This window comes from Phyllostomus discolor, chromosome 15, assembly GCF_004126475.2.
Source record: "Phyllostomus discolor isolate MPI-MPIP mPhyDis1 chromosome 15, mPhyDis1.pri.v3, whole genome shotgun sequence".
Classification (NCBI taxonomy): domain Eukaryota; kingdom Metazoa; phylum Chordata; class Mammalia; order Chiroptera; family Phyllostomidae; genus Phyllostomus; species Phyllostomus discolor.
This window is the reverse complement of record NC_040917.2, coordinates 6,306,926-6,327,740: the sequence shown is the minus strand read 5'-3', so window position 1 is coordinate 6,327,740 and position 20,815 is coordinate 6,306,926. Positions and strand designations below refer to the sequence as shown.

Here is a 20,815-nt window from a genome sequence, read left to right as displayed (position 1 = left end):
GTTTTGCTTGCATGCGAGCGAGCCAGGTCTAAAAAGCACAGAGCTAGCGAATTTCTAAAACCAACAAAAATGTGAGGAAAACATCAGCAACGACTATCCAAGCCGGGCGGTTGCCAGGCTGTAGGGGCAGGCAGATGGCGCAACCAATGTCCTCGGGGGCGCTCGGGGACGGGTCCTGTGGCTCTGTGGCCAGAGGGAGAGACAGAAACCAGGCCCCAGCCAGTGCTTTCACTTCTAACCCAAGTCGTTAGCTGTGGGTGATGTCCTCACCCCTCTGCTCACTGTCTCCAGAGGTTAAAACAACATGGGGCAGGGGGGAAGGGGAGGGCAGAAGACACGAAACTGAACTGAAATGAAATGACTTTAGATGAAAGATTTTTAAAAAAAAAAGAAGAAGGAGGACTTGAGGGAAATGAGCCAGATGTTGCCACGAACGAAGTTATAAATCCTGACCTTGTTTGGTAAAGGAAGGAGGCCCGGGGAGGGGGGCTGGCTCTGGGCGCCCAGCTCCTGCCAGTGGCGATGGCGAGCCCCCAGAGGGAGGCAGCCAAACTGGCACGTCATCCAGCCCGAGTGGGAGGCTGCGGCTCCCTCCGCGTGGGGGGACGGCTCCCCAGAACAGGGGCCTCTGATGTCGCCGGTGGGTGGTGCGCAGGGCAATACGTATATGCAAGAACCCATTTTGCGCTGCTGTTTTCGTTGTCATGGACCGTTTTCTCACAGAGATGGAGTCTTTAGGGAAATGAAGGCCCAGCCTGGGGCATTCTCAGCTCTGGAACGTAGTAGGACCCCTGGGCTGCTCGGGAGCCGTGCAAGCCCCGGAAGCATCCCACACATGACGCCCATTGTCACAAATGCCAGCTGCCTCCCAAGCCTGAGAGCACCTAAAGAATCCGTGGGTGGGCGAAAATCCTGGAGTCTTCAGAAGTACCTCCAGAAGCAATTTGGTGGCTGGTAGCATCTCGTATCCTTGGAGGGTTTATCAAGGAATGCGTGCTCTGCGGGAAGGCGCGTGCGTGACTGAGGGTGCTCCTCGAGCAGCGCCGGCGTTCGCCGCATCTGGAGTCGGGCACAGCGGCAGCACGTGGGTGCACTCTGTGCCCAAGACTCCTGCAGCGGCTTCAGCGAGGGGCCACAAACTGGGCAGGTCCCCGGGGCTCACGGTGAGGGACAGCAGGGCTGGGGTCCTTCAGAAGCGTAGGGGAGAACGTGTGCCCTCCAGCTTCCAGAGGTCGCTGGTGTTCCTGGGTTCCTGGTCTTTCTCCACCGAGGCCGTCCCTCTCTGCACCTTTCTCCTGCAGGCACATGCCCCTCTCCTCTCCTGCACCCATCTCCCACCTTCGAGGCCCCTCGTGATCACCTTGGGTCCACTTGGGTCACCAGGACAATCTTCCTGTCTTAAAGCCAGCTGATGAGTGGCCCTAATTCCTTCTGGAATATTCATTCCCCTCGGCCACGTCGCCTGTGGTGAGGATGCGGGCATCTCTGGGGCCAGTATTTCTCTGAGGGTCTGCGTTCGCCTTTGTCTGTGAGTCTCACCGAGCGTGAGACGGTTTCCTCTTTATATATAATCATGTGATTGACCAAATGCACAGGCACCCTGTGCCGGGCATTTTTCTACACACTTCCATGCACTTCATCTTCATGACAATTCCATGCAGCAGACGAGTGCCCGTGGCTGGGGGAGGGTAGCGACCAGGTCAGCACCCAGCCCCTGGCCCAGGCTCTGGGGTCTTCACTGTCAGTAGGAAAACACAGGGGATCGCCTTCCAAATACCAGGACGAGAAGCCTTCCCGGCCCCTTGTGCCCCGCCAGTCCCCCTGGGGAGAGAGAGGCTCCCTCTGTTACATCAAAGGCCCGGCCCAGCAGGTGGGGGTGCGTTATAAGGTTCTGCTCATCCTGTTGGCCTTGACACCACCCACGTCCTGACCATGCAAAGCTGACTTTCCAGCTAAGAGTTTGGAGGAGCCAGAAACACATCCAGCCTCATGTGCTGAGCTTGGAGCGTGACCGCGGTAACAGCATGGGGCTGGTGGCAGCTGACACATGGAAATGGTCTTGATGTTCTCCTCCACGTGGGCAGAGGCCCTTCCACGGGGAAGAAACAGCGTCATAGACTGGACTGTCGGCTCACCCTTGGAAGGACCCGGAGTCCTTGGGCCTAAGAGGAGAGAGCAAACTGGCCCAAGGGGCCGCTGGCTGCCATTGGTGTCCCCACAGCAGTCTAGCCCAGCAGGAAGGAGTGAGCCTGGCCCCTCAGACAGGACCCTCCCCCATACACATACGGGCTGCTTGACTTTCCTGTAAAGACAGAGGGAAGGCAGGGCTGGACACTCAGACGAGGGTGGGCTCTGGAGCCCTTGGCTGCCTGAGAGCTCATGGCCCCTTTGGTCCAAGAGGCCAAGGCCAAGGCCAGGCCCTGTGGGGAGATCAGCTCTAAGCCGCAGAGAGCAAGAGACAAGCCAAAGCTCCTCCAGGCCCCAGGGAGGTGGGGCCCAGAGAACCTCAACCGCCGAGTTCCGCAAATTTCACAAGTTTATTACAAACCCCACAAGTGTTGTTGGGTTGCTTAAAAACGATTTAATTTTTGCAATTTCCCAGAGAGAGGGTGCCCCAAATTAAAAGCGATGTTTGAAAAATAGCAGCAAGGAGAGACAAAGATGGTTCTTCTCCAGGAAGAGGGGCCAGCAGGGTTGAGAAGCGCCCTGGTGTCAAAGCTACAGCAAACCCTTGGCTCTGACTTCCGAGTCACAAGGTGCCTGTTCCCGTGACGGAGCCGAAGCTCCCCACCTGTGACTAGAGCAGACACCCCTGGGATGCACCCAGAAATCTCTGACTCTCGTCAGAACCTCGAGCTCCCTGAGGGGGGCCTCCAGTAGGGAGGCCAGAGGGGGTGAGCTCCTGCCTCAGACAGACCTGGGTTTGCCCCGGTGCAGCCGCCTACTTACTTTCCCTGTGACGAGGTGCCCAGCTTAGCTGAGCCTCCGGCCCCTCGGCGGCAATGTGCAGGTGAAGGGCACCAACCGTGCACCACTGGGGTGCTGAGACACGAGATGCTGCTGCTACTCATTAGGAACACGTCTGCCTGGCAGCTTGGCAGCAGCCACTGTGTCCCTGTTGCTGCTCATGTCACTGCAGCCAGCAGGGACACCACCGCCAAGATGGCCTCCTTAAGGCAGAGGTCATCTACAGGCCCGGACCCCTTTGACCACACAGGGCTCCACCAAGTCCAGAGGACGAAGAGCCTGGCTGATCAGATCTCTGCTCAGGTCCAGGAGTGGAGCACAGAGTGTCCTCAGGGCCAGCCCGTCTGTCCCCAGGCCTTGACTCATGGCCTAGCTACCCCTGAGGCCTCTGTGTCCCCAGGAGTCCCTCTCATGTGCCTTTCCCACAGGTGGAGGAACAGCCCCCGCCTCATGATGAGGTCAGCACTCGAACGGTGAGGCTTGCCGAGAGGCCGGCTGCCAGGGCGCCCTGTGGGGTCCTTTCCAAATACTCTGCTCGAGTGAAATGCTTGTGGCACATACCTGGGCCCCACTTTTTACAGCTTCACAGCAGCTAGCTGTGCTGACTGAGCTGCCTTTGACATATGTCTATTGCTTTGGCTGTCTGACGTCATCGGATCACCTGCGTTCCCCCCGCCCCACCTGCGCTGGCCAGACACACACGAGGTCTGGTTGTTTGCACAAGAACAGCCCACCTTGGCCAGCAGAAGTGGCTCTTGGCTGAGCAGCGGGCCCCGGGTGGGCTCAGCAGCTGCGAGGGTGGACCTGGGCAATGGGTGTGCCGGGTCTCCCACAGGGAACAAAGCGTCTTACCAGCTGGGGTGCTCGGCACCTGCCCTTCCACCCAGGCAGCGGGCAGGGTGGCCCAAGGGCACTGGGATGGGCCCTGCAACAAATAGCAGGTGGCAACTCCTGCGGGCCAGCCACGTGGGGTCTCGGTAACCCTTTGCTACATGCCTCTTTTTCAGGAGCACTTCAGAACACACGTTCACCCCTGTGGTGGACAAACCTGCAGATGCACTCGAGTCCAGAAGGGGAAAAAGGCACAGCACACTGCAGGCAGGTCAGCCTGGCTGGCCCTTGAGAATGTGGCGGTCTCAGAGGCCAGCAAACAATCGTGCACAGGGGAGACCAATAGGGAGAGACACCAAGTAGGCAGCTAGAGTGGCAACGTGGTGCTGGGCACTGTTTTAAGAGAGTTAGGTGTATCGACTCATTTAATCTGTGCAACAGCCCTGCAAGGGGGCCACTGTTCTCACCCACTCACAGTGAGGAACCTGGGGCAGGCGAATACCATGCCCAAGGTTGCCAACTCGTGAGTGATGCTACTGGGGATGGAACGCTGAGCCTGACTTCGGGCTCCAGGGTCTGTGTGCTTGACCTTGACACAAAGTGGGATAAGTACGGGCACCTTGCAAAGCAAAGAGCAGGAATCTAAAGATGCCCACCTCTCCTTGGCCCAGGGGAGAGGGATGGTTCTAAAAGGCACAGGTGGGTAAGGAAGGCAGGGTGGTCTGCTGGCTGCCCTCCCAGGAGAGCCCTCTTCTCTCCAAGTCAGAAACTTTCCTTTTTCACCAAAGTGAATCTTACCAGAGCCGCAGAAACTCAGCCACCGCCCCTTCTGTTCCCCCAGCGCTGTCCCCAACCCCATTATGCAAGTGCCTGCAACAGTGGTTGTGGAAGCCACTTTCGTGGTCATGGTTTTCAACTGCAAATAAAAGAGGAAACCACGTGAGGAAGAAGCTCCTCTTACTAATCCCATGTTCAAGCTCAAGCACGCAGGAGACTTGATGCCCGGGGGCCTGTGCAAGGCCCGGGAGGCTGGTGCGGAGGTGGGGCTGCTCCACGGAGGACGAGGGGCAGCCAGGGCTGAGCTGTCTCTGACTCACCCCAGCCCTGGCCAGGAGCAGGGAAGGGGCATGCACTGGGGAGGGGAGCTGAGCCTCCCTCCCAAGGGCAGGGCGCTTCCTGGGAGCCGCCCCTGAGCCTGGAGCATGCTGGGGACAGGCTCCGATAAGGGAACTGGCTCTTCTGAATAAAGTTGTTGATAAAACAAAGGCCTTCTCAGTGGGCATCTCAGGGACAGGTGTCCTGGTTGTGTTGGGGAGAACGTGGCCTGTCTTTGCAGGCAGCGAACTGTGAAGTCTGATTTCGTAGACTCCAGGGTGTCTGTGTAGGCGGGGCTTGGGAGCAACCTCACTGAGGGGGTGATAGGGGAGCACACAGGAAAGCTTCCTTTTGTCCCCTAAATGCTCCTCTTACTCAGCTGGGTATTTGTTTCCAGGGGTCGGGGCTGGGGGTTGGGTGGAGGTGGGGGGTGTCACTTCTGGAGACTACAGCTTCAACGAAGGCCTCCCAAGCCAACCATGTAGTCAAACTCAGAAACTACAATGTCTCGCCTGTGTGATCCTGGGCGAGTAGCTCAGCCTCTCTGAGCTTCTGTTTGCTTGTTTGTGTGTAAAATGGGAATGAAACTTCTGCGCCTGCAGGGCTGGCATGAGGACACATGGGAAAGGGCTCAGCCCGAGGCAAGCACACAACCAGTGCTCAGCATAAGCGAGTCCTTCTGCTGCTGGTGCCCAGATGTCTTAGGAGCCTGAGGAAGTATCCAGACGGGTACTCAGATCTGGAAAATTAGAAGGAAAAAAAAGGAGTTAGATTTTGTGGGGCTTGGCCTTCGGGTTTCGTCGCCCACCACCAGGTGCCCTCCAAGAGGGTGCCAGTCTGCCCCCCACACGGCCCTCCACGCGGCACACCTGGACGCGAGCAGCCGGCCCACAGGGCCAGCAGGGACATCACAGACCCAGCTACCCAGGCGGCGCCATCCCGTGGGTGAGGAAGTCGCCCCAGCAGAAGAGTCAGACCAGTGGTCTCCCCGTGCCCGGAGGCAGCAGAATTTTCCTATGGTGGTTTTTTTTTTTCCCTGAGTTTTTGCTTTTTTTCCGTCTCTCACAGAACTGGAGTCTGGAGAAGACACAGGGTGGTGGAGGAAGACATTGTAAGACATGAAGTACCAAGTTCTTTGCAGGGAAGCAGAGCAGGTGGCAGGAAGCTGCTGAATTTGCTAATGACCCCCACACTGAGCTCATTCATTCATTCATTCATTCATTCCTTCAGGGAGCGTTCACTGAGGGAGGCCCATGGCTCCCTGGGGGGTGGTAGGACCTGTTCTCAGTGCTGAACTCTCTGGACTTGTCCCCAGTGATATAAACAATGCCGGCTCTGATGGGGATAGGAAATTGCAAAATTATCTGCCTTGAGCCCTGGGCCTGTGGGCCACAGAGCCGCACACCTGCCCGCGGAGCTCCCTGGCCGGGAGCCGGCTGCTCCCCGGACCGTGCAGGGGCCCGGACTGCAGTGCCTGCCCCACGTCTGGCTCTCAGCGGCCTTCCTTCGTGAACAGTTCCTGGACACCCTCTGTACCGCCTGCGTGGTGCGGCTTCTGTGCAGCAGGAGTAAGGGGAGTGAAGCCATTTTAACCAGGTCACTGTGGAAGCACAGATGAGTTCGCAATCTAGAAGGGCGCTTGGCCAGAAACGCTTGGGATCTGGCGGATCTGGCAGCTCCTGTTGTCTGGTGCTTCCGTACACCAGCCGCTTCCCCTTCCCTAGCCGTGGGTGCCAGGGGAGCAAGGCAGCCCAGAGCTCTCCAGACAGGCGGGTGCTGCTGGAGGGCCCATCCAATCAGCACTCTGCACGCAGGCTCCGAGGGAGTGCGGCGCCCAGGCAAAGGTTTACTTCTCTCCTCTCCATGCTTTCCTAGGGACCGTGCACACGCACGCACACCAGAGTCAATGCAACTAAGCATGTTCCCCAGCAGTCGATGCAGCAGACCCCTCACCCGGACGCCAAGAGGTCTCCTTACCTGGGATTCCAGAAGCCCTTGCCTGTAGGGGCCACTGAGGCTGGGGCAGCAGCAGCCAGCCTGGGCCCCTCCGCCAGGGGAAATTCTTCATCACTCCATTCCCCAGCCATTCTCTCTGTGCGCACCCTTCTGGACTTCAGGCTCCTGAGAACCCCACACCAAAGAGACACCTGCCCTGGTCCTCATCTTCCCTGGTTCCAGAGCTCCTTGTCGCCCACCCCCTGATCTCCCCCCACCCCCAGTCCACAGCCAGCCCACAGGAAAGCATGACCGGGCCCTACCTTTGGCTGGCTGTCATCCAGCGGCCAGATGAGTCAACCCACTGGGACTTTTATTTCGTTAGTCACAACGGGACCAGAGGGTTCTGGGTAAATGTCCTGGAGCTAAGCGGGACCTTGCCCAGGCCCCTGAGGGCAGGAGCCTGAAGGTCATGGCCAGGCCCCTCCTGCAGGTCTGGGTCAGAGGGCGGATGGGAAGCCTCCCCTTAGCCAGTGGCAGCGCCAGGCTGCATACTCTCAGGATCGGTAAGGAGGCCCCGGCCAAACGCTGGGGCTTGGGCGGGTGGGCGCAAATGAGTGGGCTTTCCTCAAGGGGAAATGGACAAAGTTGAGTGGGTGTTTTGGTTTGGTTTGGTGTTTAGAATGTTAATAGGTTTAATACGGTTGTCTTTCGGGTTTCCCATAGAAAGACGTGTCTAGCGTAGTTCTTGGCACCTAGCAGGAGCTCAGTGTGTGGTAGGTGCTGATCTTCCCCCCCTGCACAGGGACTGGTCCCGCCAGCCCCAAGGGGCCTGCCCCCTGGGGAAACTGCTGCATTTTCCAGAGGAAGCGGCCCCTCCCCCAGCGCGGGCTGGTGTGCTCCCTCACCTGGAACAGGGTCAGGTCCACCTTACAGGTCTGATGCTCTGCAGACGGAATCGAATGAGAGCGTTAACTGAGGACTGGGCCGTCAAAGCTCCTGCTCTTTTCGGGCTCGCTTTATCAGTGTAAGGCAATCCGGGCCCTCGGCGAGGTTTCGGTGTCACCGAGAGTCCCAGTGCTCTGCATCGGCTCGCTTTCACCGTGGACAAAGCCGAAGAGGCCTCGGCTCACGTTTCCGATCACATGGCCGTAATGCGGGGCCACCACAGCCCAGGCCTTTCTGTGGAGCGCCGGCCCGAGGAGCTCAGAGGCCTCGAACAAAACCCACTCTGTGCCTGGGAAGTAGTATCACCTGGGTTTACAGAGCACCACCTGGAGAGGCGAGCTGACCTGCTTTCCGACGGCACAGTAAGAAGGGGCCCGGGACGCAAACGGAAAGCTGCTTGCCCGCAGCCTGGCCCTGCGGGGACCGGAGAGGACACTGAGGGGTCCCCAACAAGGGCCAGTGCAGAGGACGCTGAACAGCACCCGCTGGGGGAAGGCGTGCGGAGAACTGGCTGATCCCCGGGAAAACAGTGCAGGCGCACGGCCGGGGGACACTCAGGCCCCCGACCTCGGGTCAGCGGGGGTCTTCTCAGCACCTGCCAGGGCCCAGGATGTCCCGCCTCGTGCACTGACCCCCGGGACAGTATTTTGTCACCCCTGGTCCCATATGACAACAGTGTTTTCAGTAATCATCATAAATGCAGCAACGATAAGAAGGGATGAAGAAGAAAAGCAGGTGGTAAACTTTCTCCTTTTCTCACCTTTCTAGGGATGCCTGTCATAAAATTAAAAAATACAATGAATATTACAGTACCAAAAACATAATGGATCAGTAGTTTCAACTACATTAGTTACATTTTGGTTACATTACCATATTTTGTATCAAGGAAAACCACATATGTACATATTGGTCTATAGCAATAATGAATAATTCATTATCATTTCTGTTCCAACACCTCTTTCATTTGTCCGTGACTTGGTGAAGTTGAGCTTCATATTTTCACTCTGAGTGGCTAGCACGGCCAGATCTGCCCATCTGCCTTTGCTCCTGGTGAATCAGAGAACACTGTTTATTCATTTTCATTTTGGAAAGTGTCTTTCACATAAAGCAATAGATACATAGTTATGAAACATTTAAACAACAGAACACACATGACAAAGATTCATGAAAATCCAATTTCACAGTAAATTCTAGAAATTTCAAAAAAAATTGAAAGATTGCCCATATTTCTGTTTCTCAAGGATCCACTCTGTTGTCTTTCAAATGTCTCTATAGTTGAACATTTTTAAACACCAGTAAAAACTGTAAGTGGTTATACAGATTGATAATTGAAGTTTCACTCAAGTTTCATGCAAAGGTGCACTCAGAGAGAAGCAGTAACATGGTAAAATATATTTACATATTTTTAAAATTCAGAACTAGGGAAAAGAGAAATAAGAGGTAGAAGTCCAGCCAGGGAGGGAAAGTCACGTGCAGTCTCTTCTCAGACATAGTTGCTAGAGTTGAACCATAGAGTTGAACCTCTGCCCTCTGGGCTTCCTGGCAGCCAAGGGAAAAAGGGAGATGTGGTCACTCTTGGCACTCACACTGACTGAACAGTGGCCGCCGTGGGAGAGCTTCTGGTGAGGCCCTGCAGAGACCCCACTCAGAGGCTGGCCCAGTCTCCCCAGGGAGATGAAGAATCACAAGACAGTTTGATTCCACGTTTGTTGCCCCCACTTACAGTTTCAGACCAGGATGAACTTAGAGGAGAGGCAGCAGGCATCCCAGAGGCCCTCTGAACAGCTGTCAGAAAGTAAGTGACCCCAAAAGATGAACTTTATTGGGAAATTAGAAAATGTGTGTTTAGCATATTTTAAAAGTGAGGTCAGATCAGGAAAACGAGGAGGAGAGAGGCGGGGGCCGGCAGCAGAGATGGCTGGCGCTCCACTAGAACTCTCAGCCGGTCCCCAGCGCTGTGCCAGGCCCGGTGCTGCTTTGGCTTGTGGTCCAGCGTGCACAGCCCTGGGCCCAAGCCCTGGCTCTGGGGCACTTCCCGGGTGGTAATAGCTGACTGGCTCACTCAGGCTGCCTTCCTGCCAAGGACACGGAATAATGTGGACAAGATATTTTTTAGAAATCGGGCTGAAGGCATCGAAAAACGACGGCAGTGGCCAACGAAGGGGCAAAGATGGCAGAAACCAGGCCCAGATGCAGGGTGAGCCCTGGTGCCTTTCTCCTTGTCTCCTGCAGGTCCTCAGGCAGGGCCTGAGGGGCGGGGCAGCTCGGAAGCTGGCTAGAGCTCCCAGGAGTCTGACGGGGCTGGAGCCACAGGAAAAGGAACCCAGGGTGCAGCAGGGAAGAAGGGCCAGGGCAAAGACCCCAGGCTTTCGGTGGGGTCTGCCCATGAAGGAGGAGCCCAGAAGTTAGAGATCAGCCTGCAGAAAGCCTGGGCCGTTTCTAAAGAGCTCCATCTTAGACCGGATCCATATGATATAAAACAAAGCCACACACTTCTAAGCAACCCATGAGTCCATGTAAAAATCACCGTGGAAATTAGAAAATATTCTAATGAAAAGGTAATAAAACTAAGACGTCCCAAAACGAACGAGATGCATTCAGAGCACGCTCAAGAGAAATTCATAGCCTTAAAGGCATCATTAGAGGAGAACAAAGAATGAAGAAACAATGAACCAAGTTTCCATCTTAAGACTTTAGTAAAAGAGCAGCAAATTAAACCCTCAGATAATACAAGGATGGAAATAATAAACAGCAGGAGTTAATGAAGTAGAAAACAATAATACAACAAAGAAACCCAACAAAGCCAAAAACTGCCTTTTAAACAGACTAATAAAATTGACAAGCTCCTGACAAGACTGATTTCTTTCAGAAAGGATGAGACACAAATAATCAATATCAGGAATGAAAAAGAAGACCCAACAGTATCGCCTACGGCTATTACATGAGAGAAGAGGATGCTCGGAACTAATTTAGAGTCTTATATCTATTAAATAAATGAAATCCATAATGCAAAATCTTTCCTCAAAGAAACACCCAAGACCAGATGGCTTCCCAGTGCATTCTTTCAAACTCTGAAGGGTGGAAGAGGACTCCTCCCACACAAGGTCTTCCTGAGACTCGAAAACGAGTGAACTCTCAAGTCCTTGGTGAGAGCTCTGTTACCTTCAAATCCAGCCCTGGCTGGGAAAGAAAAGCCCAGGCCACTTCTTCCTCCTGAGCGTGGATGCTCTTCCTCAACAAAATGTTATCAAACTGAATCCAACAACACAGAAAAAGAATAATATTATACATTGCAACCAAGAGGAGTTTTATCCCAAGAATGCAAGACTTACAACGGTCAAGAACCAACCGATGCAATTTACCACAGTCACAGAATAAAGAAGAGAATTATTCATCCACTCAATAGATTCAGAAAAAAAATCATTTGATCAAATTTAACCCTTGGTCATAGTAAAAGGAAAAAAAAGAGCTCTCTTAAGAAACCAGAAATAGAAGGGAAATATCTTAATGTGATGGAGTATCCTTTTAAAAATTGCTAGTAAATATCATGCTTAATGTTCAAATATCGATAGCTTTCCCCTAATATTGGGGATAAAAGAAGGATGCTCCCTGTCTCCACTTTTACTCATCATTGCCCTGGAGATGCAAGCCTTTGCAATAACGCAAGATTTAAAAAAATACCATTTGAAGAATTGGAAAGAAAGACATAAAACTCACATTATTTATAGACCACATGATTACATATACAGAAAATACAAAATAATTTATAGAAAGAATATCAGAATTAATAAATAAATCAGGCAAGGTTGTTGGATAAAAATGTCAATGCGTAAGAGTTAAGTGTATTATTATATAACAGAAACAAAAAGCGGAATCTAAAAATAAAACATTGATAAAATGGACAACATTAAAATCTGGACCTCTTGTCATTAAAAAAAGCCATTAAAAATGAGAAAGTAAGCCCCAGGGAAGGAAATATTTTCAATCCAAATAACTGACAAAGGTCCCATGTCCAGAAAACATCAGGAACTCCCGCACATCACCAAAAAGGACAGACAATTCAATAGAAAAATGGGCAAAAGGCCTGAACAGACCAGCAGATATCCGAATGACCGATGACACTTGAAGAAGTGCTCAATCTCATTAGTCACCGGGGAGATGCAGACTCTCCTCCGTCCACCAGAATGGCGGAAACAAAAGAGACGGACAGCATCCAGTACCAGTGAGGACGTGGCTCTGCCACCCGGTTCGGAGCACGAACTGGCAATTGCCACCATGCAAAACCATTCAGCAGAATCTGCCAACGCTGATCCCTCACACACCCTGCAGCCCAGCAGCCCCTCTCCTGTGTGTGTGCCTTGCAGAAGGGTGCACACCGAACCCACACCCAAGCAACATTACTTGTGACAGGCCCGAATCAAAATCCACCCAAGCGACCAGCAGCAGGGGAGTGCATGAATAGGAAATACTACGGAAATTTTTTTTAAATTCACTCTTGCTTTTTTTTTATCTTTTTAAAAATTTTTAAAGATTTTATTTATTTATTTTTAGAGAGGGAAGGGAGGGAGGAAGAGAGAGAGAAAAACAACAATGTGCAGTTGCTGGGGGCCGTGGCCTGTAACCCAGGCATGTGTCCTGACTGGGAATCGAACCTCCAACACTTTGGTTCACAGCCTGCGCTCAATCCACTGAGCTCTGCCAGCCAGGATACTACAGAAATTTTTACGTCATTAAAAATTAGAAAACGTCTTGTAACCTGAATCACATTAAATAAGCCGTATAGACTTAATACTGAGCGGGGAGGTGGGGAGGGAAAGCCAGACACAAAGAATACATAATGTATGATTCTATTTTTATAAAATTCACAAGCAAGCCGTCTAATCTTTGGTGACAAAAACAGTTACCACTGGGAAAGAGGTGACTGTTGGAGGGGGCATGGAGCTGGGGCGTGTGGTGTCCCTGCTGTGGGTGACATCCTCCAGTTTGATTTGCGTGCTGGGGCCGCGGCCGTGTGTGTGTGTATGTCGGGACAACCAGCAGCAGAACACAGCTTTCTTCACGCACATCACACCTCAGTCACCAAAAGCTGGTTTCCTCGCTATCTGGGTGACAGGGGGAGTCACGCACCTACGTGCAGTTTCTGTTCTCATCTGTAAAACGGGCACCATCGTCGCTGCCCGGAAGGACTGCTGTGAGAGGCACAGTGTCCAGGAAAAGGGCCGTGCAGGACTGGCTGAGTCCTGGCGGCTGCCGTCTTCGCCGTCAGGGGGTCTCGGCCTGCTCACTGTTTACTTCTGGGGTCATCTGGGCTTCACGCCTGTGACAGCAGCCTGGTCCCTTCCTGGGCGCACCCGTCACCAGCAAACCTGGGACCTTTCAAAGACCGCCTGCAATCCCTGCCCCACACTGTTTACAGGCGGGGCCTCACACCCAGAGAGGGATGGCTGCCGAGTGGGGGGTGGTCAGGACTGGGGGGGGACGGGGATGAAGCTGTCTCCTAGACAAGCTCAGGCCTCTCTGGCCTCCCCAGGGAGCCCCAGAGCCCAGCCTTCAGGAGGCCCCACGGCAGAGAAATGAAGCCATTCAATCCAGAGGAGGTCGGTGGGGCTGAGGTTTAATGAAAGAGCCCGTCTGCCTGGGAGAAGGGAGAAGGGAGAAGGGAGAAGGTCAGAGGAAACCCCAGTCTGGGATGGCGCGTTCACAAGGAACGGCTCACCCAGCATCGTGAGATGCCATGCGCGTTGTGAGTGCACCCAAGGGACACATGCCTCACGCTCACCCTGCCCTCACGGGGACCTGCAGACTCAGCTGTTTCCGGAAGTCACGGAAAATCGCTAAACTGGGCTCCAGCTGCTTTTGGCCAATTCACATCTTTTAAAGGTTTGCGCTGTTCCTGTCCTTGCTGTCCTGGCGCAGAGCCCCTCCCTTGGACCTGCCTCTCTCCAGTCGCTTCTTCCCTCAAAGAGGCAGCAACCGGGGCCTGGAGCCGGCCCAGAGCTTTCTTCGTTATAGAATTCGCCCGCAGTTCTGCTGGAAATACAGACTCCCCGACCTCCACCCCCACCCAGGACAGGGACCTGAGAATCTGCAGTTGTTGGAAGAGCCCCAGGTGACTCTGAGGGTCATCCAATTCAGAAAACAATCCTCCAACCCAGTCATTCCTTCCAGTCCCAGGAACCTGCTCCGGGAACTCTTCCCACTGGGGATCCTTTCCCCGTTTTTAACCCACGTTTCTCATTTCCTAGGAATAAGCTCTCCTAGTGCGGCTCTGGGCTCTGTCCTCCCGAGTTTACCCAGAGCTCTCGCCCTGCTTCAGATCCCGAGCAGAGACTTGGAGCGGCGTCCCCACCGCTCCCCCCCCCCCCCGCCCCCGCCAGCGTTCCCTCAGCACGGCGCCACACCCCACCTGGGGGAGTCCGGCTGAGTGACGTGTTATGTGACTCAGACTCACACTGACGTCTTTTCTCTTAACTTTGCATTTTTTAAATTACAGTTGACATTCAATATGACTTTGTGTTAGTTTCGGGTGTGCAGCGGGGTGGTTAGACAATCGTAGGCCCACCCGGCACTGTACATAGTCATTACAATATTATCGACTGGATCCTCCACGCTGTGCTTTACGTCCCGGGACCACTCCATAGCTGCTGTTTCGTGCCCCTCAGTCCCTCCTCTGGCTCCACCCAGGCTTCCGCCCCCTCCCCTGTGGCAACCGGCAGTCTGTTCTCTGTGTCTGTCAGTCTGTTTCTGTTTTTTTTTGTTTGTCTTGTTTTTTAGATTCTACATATAAGTTGAATCAGATGGTCTTTAAAACGGATTTCTTTGGAGAACTTTGGGATGATGGGTAACACCAGGAGGTAATAACACGAAGCCACTCTGCAACATCCCTACGAACTTCCAAAACAGCGTCATGGAAGCTGCCACCTCCATCCATCTACCCCCCGAGTCACCTAAAACGCCACCAGGTGCCAGCTCAAAGGGCTTTTCCCAACCATCGGTATTTCTCAACCATCCCTTGTCCAGCAGCTACTGCTTCATATTAGAAGTTAGAATAGCTGAGCCTCAGTGTAGGCTCTGTACCGGCACACCAGGGGAGAGGCCACTTTCTGGTTGTGTTTCTGCCTCTTTAACACGCACAGGTGAGAATGGTTACCTGCTTCCCAGAATGCTTCATCACACAAGGCCAGAGATAGGCCAGGCGCATCAATGAAAAAGGCTTAATTGAACAAACTAGTGAGTGAGTCCGTGAGTGAAGGGTGCTACATCAGGAAAGAGTTTTACTAAGAATAATTAAGAACAAATGTTGGAGCTTTTAAAAAAAAATACATCCCATCAGGTCCGTGGCGGAGCTCCTCTGAAGTGCTGCCCGATGGGGGGATGGAGCCCGGCCAGGGAGCGTTCCTCTCCACGGGCCGTGCAGCCTCTCTGCGCAGCCTGCCGGATGCCCTCGGAGACACGCGGTGCACGTCCCCGGTTTCCACTTCCCTGGTCTCTCTGTTGGGCCCGCGCTGCCAGGGAGCAGAACCGGGTGACAGCTTTCGGATTTGCTCTGCCAAGGAGAACGCCGGGCTGGGTGTGGGGGCTTCCGAGACGCAGCTGGCCCGTGGCCATGCGTTCCCTCCGGTTTCTGTGGGCCCACTGCGTTCCCCCCACGGCCTCCGGCACATGGCGTCTCACCAATGAGTGTGTGTGTGTCCGTGCATGTGTGAGTGTGTATGTGTGCACACATAGCGGAGACAGTCTCAGAACACCCGAGCACGTGCATGCCTGGCCTTTAGAACAGCCGGGCCGTCCTCCTCGCCATCTGCACACACGTCTCGAGCCCCCATTCTGTGCGCGGAGGCGTTGTGGGTGTCGTGAGGAAGGCCACGAGGCATGGCGCCCTCATGGCCTGCAGAAGCTTGCAGTCTGAGTCAGGCAGATGAGACACATTCTTGCACGCGTGGGTAATCAACCGCACCCCATCTCTACCAGCTAAGTTTCCGGGTCGCATGCCTCAGAAACCAGCTCTGGGTCGTTCAAGCAGAAAATGCGATTGTTGGGAAGGCTACGGGACCAGGCTTAGCACAAGGGAGCCAGGGAGTAGAAACTCCTTCTGGCCAGCCATAGACAGGGCTGCCATTGCCGGGCTGCCAGCACCAGTGCCGGCCACGCTCAACCTAGTCGCATCACCTCTGCGTCATCCACTCATTCACCGAATACGTGACTAGAAGGGGCGTGGCATTGTTCCAGAACGGGGGATTCAGGCATGACCCAAAAGACAAGATTCTCTGCCCTCACGGAGCTTGAGCCCCGTGGGGTCCTCTTCACTCACTCGGGTCCAGCCTCCCTCGGTCACGCGCTCTTGCTCTGCCTGCTCTGTGTCCCATGGCAAGTGCCTCCAACGTAGGGAGAGGAAGAAGAAACCGGGCGCCTAAAAAATCCCCAAAAAGACAGGGTTCCACTCTCCTGTATTTTCCAAAGTCTGGATACTGACCGTGAAGGCATTCAGAAGAGGTCAGGCTCTCATCCAGGCGGGGTGTCACGGGTGGCCACGCACCTGGAATGGGTCACTTCGGGAAGTGAGACATCTATGGGGACCGGGGCACGTCTAGCCGCCTGACTGGGAAAGTGTGTCCCAGTTCTCCTGTTCAGGAGAAGTCACAGGATGTGACTGCAGAAAAAGATCAAGAATGAAATGCTCACCCTCGAAGGATGGGAAAGGGGCACGTTGTGCCAGCAGCTGCTGGAGCCCACAGGGTTGAAAGGGCAGCGTGAGGTCCAAGTGGAGGAGCTGTTCTGGCGTGGCCTGCGCCATCCCCCACCCCTCCACCCCCCAACCAGAAACAGCCTCCAGGAGCCCCTGTCAGACGCAGAGGGCGTGCGGAAGCCAAATGACCGCAGTGGCACTGACGGTGACAGCGGAGACTCTGAACTCTGAGAGCAGAGATTAGTCTGCAAAACAATTCCCTGCCCTTCACCCAGAGAAGGGCACCGTGCCATTAGGGAAAGAGGGGTGGGAGCCAAGAAGTTTAATTGCATCTTGGTGTCAATTTGTTCTTCTGTAGGATGGAGACGCTAGACTCTTCCTGCCAAGAACAAACGCACATCGGTGATAAACTGAGATTGGAGTGGCGTCGTGGACAGGTCCCAGGACTCAGAAGATGCGGAGTTGGCATTGCAGCCAGGTTTACTGACTGGGTGACCTTGGGCAAGTCACTTCACTCTTCCGAGTCTGTGTGCTCGTCAGTGACATGAAGATGGCAATTCTCGACAGGTGCTGCAAGAACCAGTGAGATTACGGATGTGAAAGTCTTTTTTAATTATCAAGCACAGTCAGTGTGAGAAACTATACTTATTTTCCTTGAATGATCGTGCAGAGCCCCGAGCAGTCAACCACAATGCCAGGTTTGGAGGGTGCTCATCAACTAACTGATTTCTGCTCTCCCTTCCCCAGTGTTGCACGCAGGCCAGCGGCCGCCCTGCCAAGATCCTGCTGAGACCCCGCTCGCCCCCCAGAGAAGCCAGTGGCCGAAGTGCCCTGGGACCCCTGAACCGCGTGCTCCCCGAGCCTCCACAGATGAGACAGACCTTGTGTACTGACCCAGGAAAAAGCCCCAGCCACGAGGCCTGATTCATTATCTTTACCAATCACAAATTGTTCCTGAGCAAAGCGTCCCAGTCTCTAGGAAGGAAGAGGGAGGGGCTGGCTGGACTGGAGCCGACTGTGCCCATCAGGCCCAGCCAGTCCAAGTGTGCCCGCAGCCAACCACAGGAAAACAGTACCCGTGAGATGCGGGTGTCCAGCAGGGCCAGGCAGCTCTCCATGTCATCTAGACACGGTCCGCACCTGCTGCTTACGTGCAGGCTCCTTCCTCCCCATGCTGTTGGGCTCAGTGGGTCAGGAGGTCGTTTCCATGGGTTTAGGGAGCCGTACACTGTGGAGAGCTAGATTTTTTGACTTCCACTCCCACAAAGGACTGCCTGCATAGCCCCTATTGAACGTTTAAATTAAAATGAACTAAAGTTAATGCTGTAGGGGGAGTTCCGCAGCTCCCTCTGGAGATACGTGGGAACACCCTGGGGTGATATGAAACCGAGGCCGGGGATCACTGCATTGGAGGGTTGGAGTGCCATGCTAGTGAGGTATGGGCCAGCGGTCCCATCCCCACGTGAAGGGGGCAGTTCATTTCACTCCTCCTGGTGGCCTCAGATTCTACCCTGCACCCCGGCTGTCTGCCTCAAAGACGAGCCTCTGGCCACCAGCGGGACAGAGTGGGACAGAGGTCCCAGATCCACACATCTCTCCACCAACCCCGTAGAAAGACAATCCCAGACCGACCCGTGGGTAATGTGCCAGGACTAATGTTGCAGATGAGACCACCATCACATTATTACTTTACGTTACTGTAAACACAGGAAAATCGGGAACGGTCCAATGAATCAGATGTCATGGGGCCATGATCCCTGTGGCCTTACTCCTGGCTCCCAGGACTGCAGCTAACCTTCAGAGAGGCAGCTTAAATAGGTGATGTGTCTGCGATGCTCACACGGGTGAGCCGTATTCACCCTCAGGAGAGGAGAAGTGGTATGGACAGCTATAAACAAAAGATAATGCAAATGTCACTCATATTTAGTTTGGAATAGATGATACTATTTAGGGACAACAGATTGCCCTCCTTAATTATGTTTTTCCTTAGCTAACAGTGATGGCGGTTTGAACAGGACAGCAGGAAAAGGAACAGGAACGCCCACCCGGATGGGGAGAGGAGGAAGCCCGGGAGGAAGCCTTTGCATGAGATAATCCGCAGAGCGGAGATAATCCAGCTCCACAAGCAAAAGCTAGCTGCGTCCTGCTGATGACTGACTTAGCGTCGTCCTTATTGGAAACTGGAGTTTCAGGTCCTTTGGATTTCTCCGCTTCTCTCTCCAACTTTCTCTCCTGTGTACCGAAGGTCCACTCATTCCCAGAGGTCAGTCTCAGGGCCACCTCTGGCCGGGTCACTGTGGGTCTCCTCTGCTCTGAATCTGCTGCACATTTACCATCAGTCATCACATACTGTCATCCGTAGGTTCTGCGACTCTCAGCAAAACGACCTATAATGAAACCAGTGTTACCATAAGCCCATTGAGAAAAACAAGAGCAAGGTTCCCACTGCACATTTCTGGTCACAAACTTCTTCTAAATAAAGACCCAAAACTCTTCTAATATTAAACCTTGAGATAAACGTGAGCCAAATATACATGTAGGAAAGATTAATAAAAATAAGCAAGATCATTATTTTCTCACCCACTTATTCCAGTTCAGGGCTGAGGGTGGCCAGAGGCCATCCCAGCAGCTCAGGGGGCGGGCAGCTCCTGCCCTGGACAGACAGGATGCCCTTCGATACCCAGGCTCACTCACACCCACCCTCACCCGGACTGGGACCATGCACTCCGGCCAGTTAACCTCACGTGCACGTCTCCAGGGCACAGGAGGAAACTGGGTCCCCAAGGGAAACCCACGCAGACGTGGGGAGAACATGCGCACTCCACACACGCAGTGGGCCCGGCCCGGAGTCTACCTTTTTTCTTGTCGACATTGAACAAAACGATGGTGAACAGAAGGATGTCATTAGCGGACCTGCCGCACACGCTGACTGTGGAGTGGAAGTCACGTCGCCTTGGTGCCGGAGGATGACGGTGGGGGCTCAGGCGCATGCCCGTCTACTGGCGGGTCTCACCAGGGAGTTCGGGATAACAAAGAGTTACTGCCCGGCCCCACATATAACGAAAGCCAATACCCATTCATTAGAAAAACTCTCGGAAAAATTGTAATAGAGGGGAAACTTCTTCAACTTGCTGCAAACCACCCATGAAGTCCTCTAGCTCACATGGTTTTCTTGGTGAAAGATGGAATGCTTTCTCTCTAAGAGCAAGAAAGGGTGAGACTCTCCACTCTCAGCACCCAACTTTGTCCTGGAAGTTCCGGCCAGCGTGATAAAACAGGAACAGGCTTAAAGACTCACAGCTTGGGAAGAAAGGAATGACACCATTCCTATTTACAGATTGCATGATTGCATTAAGAGTCAATCCCAAAGAATAAACAAAAACAAAAACCTAGAACTGATATGTAAGTCTGGCAACATTATAGAACAAAAGATAAATAAATAAGCATGTGCCCTGGCTGGTATGGCTCAGTGGACTGAATGCTGGAATGTGAACCAAAGGGTCACCAGTTCAATTCCCAGTCAGGGCACATGCCTGGGTTGCAGGCCAGGTCCCCAGTAGGGGGTGTGTGCAAGAAGAAACCACATATTGATGTTTCTCTCTCTCTTTCTCCCTCTCTTTCTCTAAAAATAAAATAAATTGAAAAAATAAAAATAGACATGCAAACTCAATTGTATTTTTACATAACAGCAACGAACAAGAGGACACCAATGATTTCATGCAATTCTGCTTACAATCACTTGAGAAAAATGAAATACTAGGTATAAATTCAACAAAACGTGTACAGAACTTACATGCTTAAATATTGATAAAAACAAGAAGAATTTAAGTAAATGAAGAGACATAGCATACTCATGGATTGAAAGACTCAACACCATAAAAATGTCAGTTCTCTCCAAACTAATAATATACAGGTTAACATAGTTCCTACCAAAATCTCAGCAAGTTTTTTTAGATAGAGACAAGATTATTGTAAGGTTTACATAAAATAGCAAAAACCAGAATAGCTAAAATAATTTTGCAAAGAAATGTAACCAAAGGCAGGTCCAACTGCCTGCCACTACGAAAGCCAACACTCGAGAGGCAGGCGCTGTTGTAAGGTGGTTTATTTTCAGGTGCCGGCCACCTGGAGGATGGAGGACTCCTGTCTCAGAGCCCATCCCCGCCTCTCAGTGGAGGCAGAGGCTTTTATAAGGAGCGGGAGGGGAACAGAACAAAGAGATCAAGGGAGGGGGTTGCAAAGCTGTCTGTGTGCCAGGGAGCACAGTCCGTTCCCATAAGGCAAGTGATGGTCCGGTGTACGTCATCCTGGTTTAGTCATCCCGGCTCCACGGATGAAGGTCAGCCAGTCTCC

At 53.3% G+C, this 20,815-nt stretch overlaps 1 long non-coding RNA gene across 1 annotated transcript; it reads right to left on the bottom strand.

Annotated features, from left to right (window-relative positions):
• Positions 1–17,054: 17,054 nt before the first annotated feature.
• On the bottom strand, positions 17,055–20,572 carry LOC118498297. Its single transcript, XR_004900817.1, has 2 exons — positions 20,256–20,572; positions 17,055–18,849 (listed from the first exon to the last, which is right to left on the bottom strand). It is a non-coding gene; the product is annotated as an uncharacterized LOC118498297 (long non-coding RNA).
• Between the last annotated feature and the right edge of the window lie 243 nt (positions 20,573–20,815).